Here is a 14,956-nt window from a genome sequence, read left to right as displayed (position 1 = left end):
ATTAAGATTATTAATTTAATTTTAAAATTTTTGTAATAATGATAGAATTAGTATATTTATTTGTATGAAATTTTTACCTTGTGAACTTATTATAAGGAACTAGGCAAAATTGATTTCCACCTGTTTATCAAAAACATGTCCTCTTGTTTATATTTTGAGGTCTGGCCTGCTCACTGAGCGTATTTTTAAAGAGCCGCGGTATTTTGACCGTGCAAAGGTAGCATAATCATTAGTCTCTTAATTAGTGGCTGGAATGAATGGCTTGACGAGAAATCAACTGTCTCTTAATAAATTTTTGAATTTAACTTTTGAGTCAAAAGGCTTAAATTCTTCTTTAGGACGAGAAGACCCTATAGAGCTTGACATTTTACTTTTATATAGTTTTTTGTTTGTCTTTCTATATTTAATGATGATGTTTTGTTGGGGTGACATGAAGAATAGATAAACTCTTCATTATTATATCATTTATTTATGTTTGTTATTTTGATCCATAATTTATGATCATAAGATTAAGTTACCTTAGGGATAACAGCGTAATTGTTTTTGAGAGCTCATATCGACAAAGCAGATTGCGACCTCGATGTTGGATTAAGAAAAATTTTGGGTGCAGGAGCCCAATGATTAGGTCTGTTCGACCTTTAAATTCTTACATGATCTGAGTTCAGACCAGCGTGAGCCAGGTCAGTTTCTATCCTAAGATTGTTAATCCATATTAGTACGAAAGGACCATATGTTTAAAATATTTTTTGTTATATTGATTAATATTAATTTATTACTATTTTGACAGATTAATGTGTTGAATTTAGAATTCATTTATGTAGATTTTTTCTACAAATAGTATTGATACTTTATGATTTATTTATATTTACTTTGAATTTTCTTTTATTGGTTATTTGTGTTTTAATTAGTGTTGCCTTTTTAACTTTATTAGAGCGTAAGGTTTTAGGTTATATTCAGATTCGAAAGGGTCCAAATAAGGTAGGTTTTGTTGGAATTCCTCAGCCATTTAGAGATGCTATTTAGTTAATTTGTAAGGAGCAGCCAATTCCTATTATATCTAATTACCTACTTTATTATTTTTCCCCTGTTTTTAATTTAATGATTTCTTTAGCCGTTCGAGTAATTTCTCCTTATTTAACTTATATGTGTTCTTTTTCTTATGGATTTTTATTTTTTTTATGTTGTACTAGATTAGGTGTTTATACTGTTATAATTGCTGGTTGATCTTCTAATTCAAATTATTCATTATTAGGTTCTCTTCGTTCTGTTGCTCAAACAATTTCTTATGAAGTTAGTTTAGCTTTAATTTTATTGTCTTTAATTATTTTAATTGGTAGTTTTAATATGTTTGATTTTATAAACTATCAGCTTTATTGTTGATTTATTATTATTTCTTTTCCTTTAGCTTTAGCTTGTTTTGCTTCTTGCTTAGCTGAAACTAATCGTACTCCTTTTGATTTTGCTGAAGGGGATTCTGAGTTAGTTTCAGGATTTAATATTGAGTATGGTGCGGGTGGTTTTACATTAATTTTTTTAGCTGAATATACTAGAATTGTCTTCATAAGAATGTTATTGGCTTTAATTTTTTTGGGCGGTGATTTTTATTCTTTTATATTTTTTATTAAGCTTGCTATTATATCTTTTGGTTTTATTTGGGTTCGTGGAACATTACCACGGTTCCGTTATGATAAATTAATGTACTTAGCTTGAAAAAGTTTTTTACCTTTATCTTTGAATTTTTTTATTTTCTTTGTTGGTTTAAAGATTTTATTTATCTCATTTGTTTAGTGAAATTTTTTGAGAAAAGTTAATAGAAGAGTTAAACTTCTAATTTTATGTTTTCAAAACATATGCTTTTCCTAAGCTAATTAACTTTATTCCTTAATTAATTTATCTCATGCGTTTGCGACATGGACATTAATTAAGAAATATGTGAAGTAAATAATTGTTAAGATTTGACCTGTTATAATATAAGGTTCTTCAACAGGTCGTTTACCAATTCACGTTAGTAAGCATACAACAACTACTATAATTCAGAATAAAATTTGATTAATAGGGTAAAATTGAATGCCTCGGAATGGTGTTTTATTATAAAATGGTAAAATTATTAAGATTCTAATTGATAAAAATAATGCAATAACACCTCCTAACTTATTAGGGATAGATCGTAGAATTGCATATGCAAATAGGAAATATCATTCTGGTTGAATGTGAACTGGTGTTACTAATGGGTTGGCAGGTACAAAGTTATCTGGATCTCCTAATAGGTAAGGATTAATTAAACATAGTATAATTAATAATGATGTTATTATTACAAATGTAATAGAATCCTTAAAGGTAAAGTATGGATGGAATGGAATTTTTTCAATATCTCCATTTAGTCCAAGAGGATTATTAGATCCTGTTTGGTGAAGAAAAAATAAATGAATTGCTGCTATAGCAGCAATAATAAATGGTAATACAAAATGGAATGTGAAGAATCGATTTAATGTTGCATTATCAACAGCGAATCCTCCTCATACTCATTGGACTAAATCTGTTCCTAAGTATGGGATTGCTGATAATAAATTAGTAATTACTGTTGCACCTCAAAAAGATATTTGGCCTCAGGGTAAGACATATCCTATAAATGCAGTTGCTATAACTAAAAATAAAATCACTGTACCAATTATTCAGGTATGTATATATATATATATAAGATCCATAGTAAATTCCCCGTCCTACATGTAAGTAAATACAAATAAAAAATATAGATGCTCCATTTGCGTGTAAGGTTCGGATAATTCAACCATTATTTACGTCTCGGCAGATGTGTACTACACTACTGAATGCTATTTCAATATTTGATGTATAATGTATAGCTAAAAATAGTCCAGTTACGATTTGAATTACCAAACATAACCCTAATAGGGATCCAAAATTTCATCAAAATGAAATATTTGTTGGGGCAGGTAAGTCAATTAAAGAGTTATTAATAATTTTAATTAAAGGATGTCTTAATCGTAAGGGTTCATTCATTAGTAATTATCTTATTTTACGAATAGGTCCCTGATTAATATTGGTGATTTTAACAACTGCTAGTAGTGCTAAAAATAAATAAATTATTATTATTATTGTAATAATGAATGTTGGTCTATTATATAATTTTTCTAAAGATATTGTTATTTCTTGATAATTGATTGAATTATCAATATTTATAGTTTTGGTGTTTTTGAAAAAAGTCTATAAATATAGATATATCTAGAATAATTAATATTAATATGATAAATACTCACATTATTAATGTAATAATTATAGTGATTGATTTAGGCTGAAATATTTCGTTTGATGCAATTCTTGTAATGTAAATAAATAATACTAGTATACCACCAAGAAATGTTAAAAATAAAATATATGATAATCAATATCTTTCTATTATTGTTCTTGTTATTAATCCAACTAGGAAGGTTTGAAGGATAATAAAAAGCATTATTGATATTGGGTGTCTTAATTTAATAAAATTAATATTTATTACATTTGATAATGATATAATTATTATTTTGATCATTTCAGGGGTTAGTTTATTTAAAATACCGGTTTTGGGGACCGATGATGGAAGCTTTTCCACCTCTGAAGTTTTAAAAGTGGGGGCTGGACTTATTTCCGGTTTACAAGACCGGCGTTTTTTTTAAACTATTAAAACTAATGTTTATATTCTCTATTTTTACTTCTTTATTGATTTATTTTGCTGGTGTTTATGTTTTTTCTTCTAAACGTAAACATTTATTAATGGTTCTTTTGAGATTAGAATATATTGGTCTTTCTTTATTTATGTTAGTTATTGTTTTTCTTATTGAGTTTGATTATGATTATTTTTTTCCTGTTATTTTTTTAGTTTTTTCTGTTTGTGAGGGTGCTTTAGGTCTTTCTATTTTAGTTTCAATAATTCGTTCTCATGGTAATGATTTTTTTAATTCTTTTGGTTTATCTTTATGTTAAAGTATTTATTTATAACTATTTTTTTGATCCCTCTTTGTTTATTAAATAATTGTTGATGGTTGGTTCATTCTTTAATGTGTCTGTCGGGTTTTGTTTTTATAATTTGTGTTTATTCATATGCTGATTTGAATATAATTAGATATTATTTTGGTATTGATTATTTTTCTTTTAGTTTAATTTTACTTAGTTTTTGGATTTGTTCTTTAATAATCACTGCTAGAGGTTCAGTTTATTTAAGTTCATATCATTCTAATTTTTTTGTTTTTATGATTTTGATTTTAATAATTATGCTTTATTGTTCATTTGCTAGATTAAGTCTTCTTTCTTTTTATATTTTTTTTGAGGCTAGATTAGTTCCAACTTTACTTTTAATTTTGGGTTGGGGTTATCAACCTGAGCGTTTTATACTTTGGTTGCTAGATTACCTTTATTATTAGTTTTATTTAAGGTTTATGATTTTTCTAATACTTTATATTTTCCTTTACTGGTTGATTTTGGTTCTTATTATTTTATGTTTTATGTATTTATAATTTTGGCTTTTTTAGTTAAGATACCTATGTTTTTGGTTCATTTATGACTTCCTAAGGCTCATGTAGAGGCCCCTATTTCAGGTAGAATAATTCTTGCTGGTGTTTTATTAAAGTTAGGTGGTTATGGTATTTTTCGTGTTATAAAGGTTATTTCTTATTTGGGTTTAAAGTTTAATTATTTTTGATTGTCTTTAGGTTTATCTGGGGGTGTTATTGTAAGATTTATTTGTTTTCGTCAGGTTGATTTAAAGTCTTTAATTGCATATTCTTCTGTTGCTCATATAAGAATGGTTATTGGTGGATTGATGACTATGAATTGATGAGGTTGTGTAGGTTCTCTTTCTCTAATGGTTGGTCATGGTTTATGTTCTTCTGGTTTATTTTGTTTATCTAATATTATTTATGAACGTTTAGGTAGACGAAGATTATTAATTAACAAGGGTATAATTAATTTGATGCCAAGAATGGCTTTATGATGATTTCTTTTAAGATCATCAAATATGGCTGCTCCTCCTTCTTTAAATTTGGTAGGTGAAATTAGATTATTAAATAGAATTATATCTTGATCTTCTTTTAGATTCTTTGCTTTGATTTTTTTATCTTTTTTTAGAGCTGTTTATACTTTGTATATATATTCTTATTCTCAGCATGGGAATTATTATTCTGGTGTTTATACTTGTTCTCTTGGTTATTTTCGTGAATATCATCTTTTACTTTTACATTGATTGCCTTTAAATATTCTCTGTTTAAAGGGTGAATATTTCTTTGTTTAGTTTGCTTAAGTATTTTAATTAAAAATATTGTTTTGTGGAATCAATGATATGAAGTTTTTCATCTTAGGCCGTGAATTTATTTTCTATTTGTTCTTTGAGTTTTTTTTCTTTGTTTATTTCGAGAACTATAATTTTTATTTTAGGTATTTATTATTTAATAATTGATTATAGAGTTTTTGTTGAGTGAGAGCTTTTCAATTTAAATGGTTCTATAGTTGTTATAACTTTAATTTTGGATTGAATATCTCTTATTTTTATATCTTTTGTTATATATATTTCTTCTTTGGTTATTTATTATAGAGAGGATTATATATCTGGTGAAAAGAATATAAATCGTTTTATTATAATTGTTTTAATATTTATTCTTTCTATTGGTTTTTTAATTATTAGTCCTAATTTAATTAGAATTTTATTAGGTTGAGATGGTTTAGGTTTAGTTTCTTATTGTTTAGTTATTTATTATCAAAATGTAAAATCTTATAGTGCTGGTATATTAACTGCACTTTCTAATCGTATTGGTGATGTTGCTATTTTAATTTCTATTGCATGAATGTTAAATTTTGGTGGTTGAAATTATATTTATTATTATGATTTTATTTCTAATTCTTTTGAAATAAAGCTCATTACTATATTAATTGTTTTAGCAGCTATAACTAAGAGAGCTCAGATTCCTTTCTCTTCATGACTTCCTGCTGCTATAGCAGCTCCTACTCCTGTTTCTGCTTTAGTTCATTCTTCTACTCTTGTTACTGCTGGTGTTTATTTATTAATTCGTTTTAGACCAATATTGGATACTTATAATTGTGGTTGATTTTTACTTTTAATTGGTTGTATAACTATATTTATGGCTGGATTGGGCGCTAATTTTGAGTTTGATTTAAAGAAGATTATTGCTCTTTCTACTTTAAGACAACTTGGTTTAATAATAAGAATTTTGGCTATAGGTTATCCAAAGCTTGCATTTTTTCATTTATTGGCTCATGCTTTATTTAAGGCATTATTATTTATATGTGCAGGTTCAATAATTCATAATTTGAAGGATTCTCAGGATATTCGTTTTATAGGATCAATTGTTAATTTCATACCTTTAACTTCAGTTTGTTTTAATGTTTCTAGTTTATCTTTGTGTGGAATACCTTTTTTAGTGGGATTTTATTCAAAGGATTTAATTCTTGAGATGGTTTGTTTAAGATGAATTAATTGTTTAATTTTTTTTCTTTATTTTTTTTCTACTGGTTTAACTGCTTCTTATTCCTTTCGTTTGTTTTATTATTCAATATCTGGTGATAATAATTTTTATTCTAGATTTTCTTTTGATGATAAGGGTTATTATATTTCATTTGGAATAATTGGTCTATTGTTTGTTGCTGTTTTTGGTGGTAGTCTTTTATCTTGATTAATTTTTCCTATTCCTCATGTGATTGCTTTACCTTATTATTTAAAGTTTTTAACTATTACAGTTGTTATTTTAGGTGCTTATTTAGGTTATCTTATTTCTAATTTTGATTTTTCTCATAATTTATTTTCTTTAAGTATACTTTCTTTTGTTAGATTTGCTGGTTCTATATGATTTATACCTTTTCTTTCAACTAAGTTTATTAGATATATTCCTTTAAAAATAGGTTATTATTCATCTAAGTCATTTGATTATGGTTGAGGTGAATTACTTGGTGGTCAAGGTTTATATAGATTATTTATTTATTTAATTGGTTATATTCAAGGTTGATATGATTCTAATTTCAAGATTTATCTTTTAACTTTTATTTTTTGAATATTTATTTTGGTAATATTGTTTTTCGTTTACTTAAATAGCTTATAATTAGAGCGTGACACTGAAGATGTTAAGGAAGTATTTTTACTTTTAAGTATTTATAAATATAGATCTATTATTTTTACAGTGAAAATGTAATGTTTTATTTAAACTATATAAATTTTAGAAATGTTAACGGAGTTTAACCGCTAATATAAAAAGTTAGCAGCTTTCATATTGGCTTTACATTTCCTTAATTGGAACTATTATAGTTCAATTATATTAGTAACAGTAATACGCCTCTTTTTGGCTTCAATTAATAAGAATAAGGGTAGTACATACCAATCTTCCAGGTCGAAACTGACTGCAATATTTCGCTTCTTATTCTATTTAAGGTTGATTGATAATATCAATACTTTTTGAATGCAACCCAAATGTTATATTTAACTACAACCCTTTATTCTGCTCATTGTAATGCTCCTTGGTTTCATTCATGGTATAGTCCTCCTAATAGAACTAGAATAAAAAATATTGTTGATACTGTTCAGATTATAATGTCTGAAGTTTTAAAAATAATTACAATTGGTAGAATTAGTGCAATTTCTACATCAAAAATTAAAAAGATTACTGCGATTAGGAAGAATCATATTGAGAATGGTATTCGTGCTGATCTTTTTGGATCAAGCCCACATTCAAATGGTGATCTTTTTTCTCGATCATTAATTAATTTTTTTGATAGTGTTGTTGCCAGGATTATAACAATTATTGGAATAATAAATCTAATGAAAACTCTTGTTGATAGAATTAGAATTGTTTTTCTTGATTTATATCAAGCTTTCTGATTGGAAGTCAAATGTACTATTTATACTAGAAAAACAATTATCTACCTCATCAATAAATAGAGATATATAAGAATAATCATACTACGTCTACGAAGTGTCAGTATCATGCTGCTGCTTCAAATCCAAAGTGATGTCTTGGTGAAAATTGATTTATTGAGTGTCGAAGTAGACATGTTGATAAAAAGATTGTTCCAATAATTACGTGTAAACCATGGAATCCTGTTGCAACAAAGAATGTTGATCCATAAACTGCATCTGCAATGGTAAAAGGTGCTTCTCAATATTCATATGCTTGAAGTATTGTAAAGTATAGTCCTAATAACACTGTGAAGAATAATCCTTGTAGTGCTTGAGTATGATTAGATTCCATTAAACTATGATGTGCTCATGTTACTGTTACTCCTGATGCTAAAAGAATAGCTGTATTAAGTAATGGAATTTGTATAGGGTTAAAGGGTTGAATTCCTATTGGAGGTCATAGTATTCCTAGTTCAATTGTTGGTGCTAATCTTCTTCTAAAGAATGCTCAAAAAAAAGAAACGAAAAATAATACCTCTGATGCAATAAACAAAATTATTCCTCATCGTAATCCAATTGATACAAATCCTGTATGTAATCCTTGATATGTTCCTTCTCATACTACATCTCGTCATCATTGAATTATAGTTAGTAGGGTAATTCCAAATCCAATTATGAATAAGTTAATATTAAATAGGTGGAATCATTTTGCTAGTCCTGATACTAGGACTATTGCTCCAATTGCTCCTGTTAATGGTCAAGGTCTATAGTCTACTAAGTGGAATGGGTGGTTTGAGTGAGTTGTTAACATAGGTTTAATATACTTCTCTAGAATATAGAGTTCTTAGAATTGAGAAAACATAGGCTTGAATTATTGCTACTGCTGATTTTAGAATTAATAGAAGTATTTGTCCAACAATTAGTAATGAGATTAAGTTTATTGCTATAGATGGTCCTGTGTTTCCTAATAAGGTTAATAATAAGTGTCCTGCAATTATATTTGCTGCCAACCGTACTGCTAATGTACCTGGTCGAATAACATTACTAATTGTTTCAATTAGTACTATAAATGATATTAATGCAGGTGGTGTACCTTGTGGTACAAGGTGTGTAAATATATGATTAGTATGGTTAATTCATCCAAATAATATAAATCTTAGCCATATAGGTAGGGCAATTGCAAATGTTAATGCTAAATGTCTTGTTCTAGTAAAAATATAAGGGAATAATCCTATGAAATTGTTAAATAATATTATAATAAAAATTGAGATGAAAATGAATGTGGTTCAATTAAATGATTTTGGTCCAAGAAGTGTTTTAAATTCATTATGTAAGGTTAAATTTAGTTTATTTCAGATAATGTTAATTCGTGATGGTGTAAGTCAAAATAGTGATGGGATTAATAATAATCCTAGAAATGTTCTAGTTCAATTTAATGATAAATTAAAGATGTTAGTTGATGGGTCAAATGTTGAGAATAGATTTGTTATCATTTTCAATTTAAGTTTTTTATTTCAATTGTTCCTTTTTCTGCTCTTTTAATAAGGTTAGGTTTAAATGAGAAGAAGTTTATTTGATTAAACAAGATTAATGTAGCTGAAAATATAATGAATAGTGAGAATCATATAAGAGGGGATATTTGAGGGATTTGGATATAATTTCCCCATCAGAAGTAGTCGTTAATTTACTATTATTTGGTTTAAGAGACCATTACTTACTTTCAGTCATCTGATGAATTTCAAGGTGTACTAATTTTTTTTAGTACTTTAGATTGACACTCTAATGTTATTTATTTTAACTAACTCCTTAAATTATCTTAGATAATCACTTAATAAATAAATTTACTGAAGTTCTTTCAATTACAATTGGTATAAATCTGTGGTTTGCTCCACAGATTTCTGAGCATTGTCCAAAGAATAATCCAGGTCGATTTATTGTGAATGTTCCTTGATTTAACCGACCTGGCGTTGCATCAATTTTAACCCCTAATGCAGGAACTGCTCATGAGTGTAGAACATCTGATGCTCTTGTTAATACTCGTACTTCTGTATTTATTGGTAGGATTGTTCGGTTATCTACATCTAGTAGTCGGAATCCATCATTTTCTAGGTCTTGTTCTGGTGTTATATAAGTGTCAAATTCTACGTCTATGAAGTCTGAATATTCATATCTTCAATATCATTGTCGTCCAATGGTTTTAATTGTAATTATTGCATCTACTGAATCATCAAGTAAATATAATAGTCGTAATGATGGAAGGGCAATAAAAATTAATGTAATTGCTGGTAAAGCTGTTCAGATTGTTTCAATTAAATGTCCATGAAGTATATTACGGTTAGTATAGGCAATAAATAATATATAACTTAGGGCATAACCTACAATTACTGTAATTAATAATAATACGACCATAGTATGATCATGAAAGAATGATAATTGCTCCATTAATGGTGAAGCTCCATCTTGAAGAGATAAATTTGATCATGTTGCCATTAATAAATATTTTCTAATAAAAGGTCAAACCTTTATTTGTAGAGCTTAAATCTACTGCACTAATCTGCCATATTAGAATCTAGAGATTAATGGTAATTCTGAGTAACTATGTTCTGCAGGAGGGTTATTTTGTAGTCATTCTGTTGATCTTCTTATGTTAGCTCTAAATATAATTGCTCGGTTTGTAATCATTCTTTCTCATATAATTACAATGAATATAATGATTCCTACAATAGAAATTGTAGACCCAATTCGTGATACTACGTTTCATGATGTATATGCGTCTGGGTAGTCAGAGTATCGTCGAGGTATTCCTGCTAATCCTAGGAAGTGTTGAGGAAAGAATGTTAAATTTACTCCAATGAATATAATTGTAAATTGGATTTTTAATCATGTATTATTTATAGTTAATCCTGTAAATAGTGGATATCATTGAATGACACCTCCTATAATTGCAAATACTGCTCCTATAGATAATACATAATGAAAGTGGGCTACTACATAATATGTATCATGTAATACAATAACAAGTGATGAATTTGCTAATACTAATCCTGTTAATCCACCAATTGTAAATAGGAAAATAAATCCTAGAGCTCATAATAATGGTGGATTGAACTTGAATTTAGTTCCATATAATGTAGCTAATCATCTAAATACCTTAATTCCTGTAGGTACAGCAATAATTATTGTTGCTGATGTAAAATATGCTCGTGTGTCAACATCCATTCCTACTGTAAATATATGATGTGCTCATACAATAAATCCTATTAGTCCAATTGATAGTATAGCATAAATTATACCTAATGTTCCAAATGATTCAATTTTTCCTCTTTCTTGACATACAATATGTGAAATAATTCCGAACCCAGGTAGAATTAAAATATAAACTTCTGGGTGTCCAAAGAATCAAAATAGATGTTGATATATACTTGGGTCACCCCCTCCTGCAGGGTCAAAGAATGATGTATTTAAATTTCGATCTGTTAATAATATAGTAATAGCTCCTGCTAAAACTGGAAGTGAAAGAAGGAGAAGTAATGCTGTAATAGCTACAGATCATACAAATAAAGGTGTTTGATCTAAAGTTATACTTTCTGATCGTATATTAATTGCTGTTGTAATGAAATTCACTGCACCAAGAATAGATGATACACCTGCTAAGTGCAGTGAAAAAATAGCTAGATCTACAGATGCACCCCCGTGTGCAATAGCTCCTGCTAGAGGAGGGTAAACTGTTCATCCTGTACCAGCACCATTATCTACTATAGAAGATGTAAGAAGAAGGGTTAGTGAAGGTGGTAGTAATCAAAAACTTATATTATTTATTCGTGGAAATGCTATATCTGGTGCACCAATTATTAGTGGAACAAGTCAATTACCAAATCCACCAATTATAATAGGTATTACTATAAAGAAAATTAATACAAATGCGTGAGCTGTAATAATAACATTATAAATCTGGTCATCCCCAATTAGAGATCCGGGTTGGCCAAGTTCAGCACGAATAAGTATTCTTATTGATGTTCCTACTATTCCTGCTCATGCTCCAAATATGAAGTATAAAGTACCAATGTCCTTATGGTTTGTTGAGAATAATCATTTTTGCGGTAAGATGGCTGAATTTTAGGTGGTACACTGTAAATCTACTTATGAGATGTTTTCTCTCTTATCATATTTAGGTCTTATATTCAATTATGATTCTAGACTGCAATTCTAGAGGTGTAAAATTTTACTAAGGCCTAAAAGATTATTCTTTTAATTATAACTTTGAAGGTTATTAGTTTGATTAACTTAAGTCCTTAGTATAATGAAATTAAGGTTGATGTTGAAATCAATCCTATTGTTGAAATTATTACTGTTATAGGAAGAATGATTCTTGATTTTTGGGACTTTATCTTTATAGATCACGAATTTTCTGTGTATGATATAATTAGAGCTGAGAATCTAATACGTATATAGTAGTAGAGTGTAATTGTAGTAAATACAACTATAATAGTTATAATAGTTGTTATATTGTTTTCTATTAATGATTGTATTACAATTCATTTTGGTAAGAATCCAAGGAATGGTGGTAGTCCACCTAAAGATAATAAAGATAAGAATATTATGAATTTAATTTCGGTTTTTATATTTCTGGCTGAATAAATTTGATTTATGAAAAATAAATTTATTTGCTTAAATAATAAAACTATAATTAATCTTAATAGTGAGTAAATAATGAAGTATAGTTCTCAGATGTTTTCTCTGACTGTTAATGATCTAATTATTCAACCTAGATGTCTGATTGATGAATATGCTAAAAGTTGTCGTAAGGATGTTTGATTTAAACCTCCTATTGCCCCAATAATAATTCTTAAGATAATAATTGTTCAAATAAAAGTTCTTAATTGAATACAATAAGATAAGACCATTATTGGGGCGATTTTTTGTCATGTTATTAATGTTAAACAATTATTTCTTCTTGATGCTCCTATAACTTCTGGAAATCAGAAATGGAAAGGTGCACCTCCAATCTTTAATAATAGTCTAGATCTAATTATTATTGATGGGATAAATTCTGTTTCCCATCCCATGGGATATTTTATTTGAATCAGCAAAATTGAAAATAATAATATTGTCGATGCTATTGCTTGGACAATAAAATATTTAATTGATGATTCATTTATTATTATATTTTTATTTCTTGTTACGAGCGGAATAAATGAAAGTAAGTTGATCTCAAGTCCTATTCAAACCCCAAATCAGGAATTTGATGAAATGGACAGGATCGTTCCTATCATTAATGTTGATAGGAAGAGAAGTTTTGTAGAGTTGTTGGTCATTAAAAAGGAGAGGATTGATACCTCTATAAATGGGGTATGAACCCATTAGCTTGTTTAGCTTACCTTTTTACATTAAGGTGTATGATGCACGTTAGTTTTTGATACTAAAGGAGGTAGTTTAATTCTATCTTATGTAATTTTAATGAAGGTAATTTTATTTACTTTATTTACCCTATCAAGGTAACCCTTTAATCAGGCACTTCATTTATTTAATATAAAAATAGAAAGTTTTTTTTTGAAATTCTTTTATGTATTATTTTGTTTAATTAGGATTAATTTATCCTGCTCATTTTATTTATATATATATATATATATATAATAAATAATTTATATTAATATATTACATTTAATTGAAATTAAAGTATTATAAGTTCATCTTACCATTATCAATTGATTATTTTAATGCAATTATTTACCTAGGATTATAGCTACTTATGTTTTTAGCTTAAAATAGGTTATTATAATATAATATATATAATAATATGTAATTTAATATTTAATATTATTATAATTGGATATAATAAATAAAATTATTAATTTAAATATAAAATATTTTAATTAATATAAATAATTATATTAATTATAATAATATAATTAAGTAAATTATCTATAATTAGTTTATTTAACTAATATATATGAAAGTTAACATAATATAAAAAAAGAATTCATATTAATAACATATTATATTAAATTACATAATTGTATAAAATATATTTATTATATTATTTAATCTTTCTTTATTTATTAGTGAAAAGAAAGATTAAATAAGAAAGAATATAATATATTTATTGCTATACATGTTCCATATTAATCTTTATTTATATATAATAGAGAAGTTGTTGTGGTCATACATAGGGGCGTTTCTTTTTTTTTTGTTAATGTTTGTGGTTTTTTTCTTTTTTTTTCTTTAAATATTTCAATCTTTTATTTTTTCCTGAATTAATAGATTTAAAATTTTCTTATTTTTTATTTTTAAAAGTTTTATTCTTGCTTGTTTATTCACTTTTTCTTTGTATTATATGTAAGTTTTGTTAGACTAAATGTTCTTTTTGCAGTAATTTGATTTAATTATCAAGTGATTTTGGATTTAGCAATTGATTTAGTATCGGCATAATTCGTGCCAGCAGCCGCGGTTATACGATTGATACAAGTGAATATTATTGGTTAAAACAGTTGTTTATATTATTAGGGTTGAAATATAAATTTGTAAGGTGAAATGTTAAAATTTATTTGTGGCCCTTTTTATGAATCTGTGAAATTTAAATAATAAACTAGGATTAGATACCCTATTATTTTAAATGTTAATTATATTTACCAGGGTACTATTAGTTAAGGTCTTTAAACCCAAAGAATTTGGCGGTATCTCATTCCATTCAGAGGAACCTACCCCATGATTGATAATACACGATTTACTCTACTTAATTTATTTGTTTGTATATCTCCGTTATCAGAGAATCTTTTTAGAGTTATAATTCTCAAGATTTATAATTATAAAATATTTCAGGTCAAGGTGCAGCTTATAGTTAAGAGGAGGTGGGTTACAATAGATTTTTGTTTATAACGGATTTGATAGTGAAATACTGTTAATGAAGGTGGATTTGATAGTAATTTAAATTATTTAATTTAACTGATATTGGCTCTGAGATGTGTACACATCGCCCGTCGCTCTCATTATTGATTATTCTATTTTATTTTAAAGTAGCTTCAATTTAGATGAGATAAGTCGTAACATAGTAGATGTACTGGAAAG

General features: G+C 27.1%; 1 long non-coding RNA gene across 1 annotated transcript in view; it reads left to right on the top strand.

Moving 5' to 3' along the window:
* Nucleotides 1-14,956, top strand: part of LOC126267583 (uncharacterized) — a 142,981-nt gene that overhangs the window by 100,127 nt on the left and 27,898 nt on the right. The gene's annotated exons all lie outside the window — the stretch shown is intronic.

Source organism: Schistocerca gregaria, chromosome 4, assembly GCF_023897955.1.
Source record: "Schistocerca gregaria isolate iqSchGreg1 chromosome 4, iqSchGreg1.2, whole genome shotgun sequence".
Lineage (NCBI taxonomy): Eukaryota > Metazoa > Arthropoda > Insecta > Orthoptera > Acrididae > Schistocerca > Schistocerca gregaria.
The sequence above is the reverse complement of the archived record's forward strand: the minus strand, read 5'-3'. Positions and strand labels throughout refer to the sequence as shown.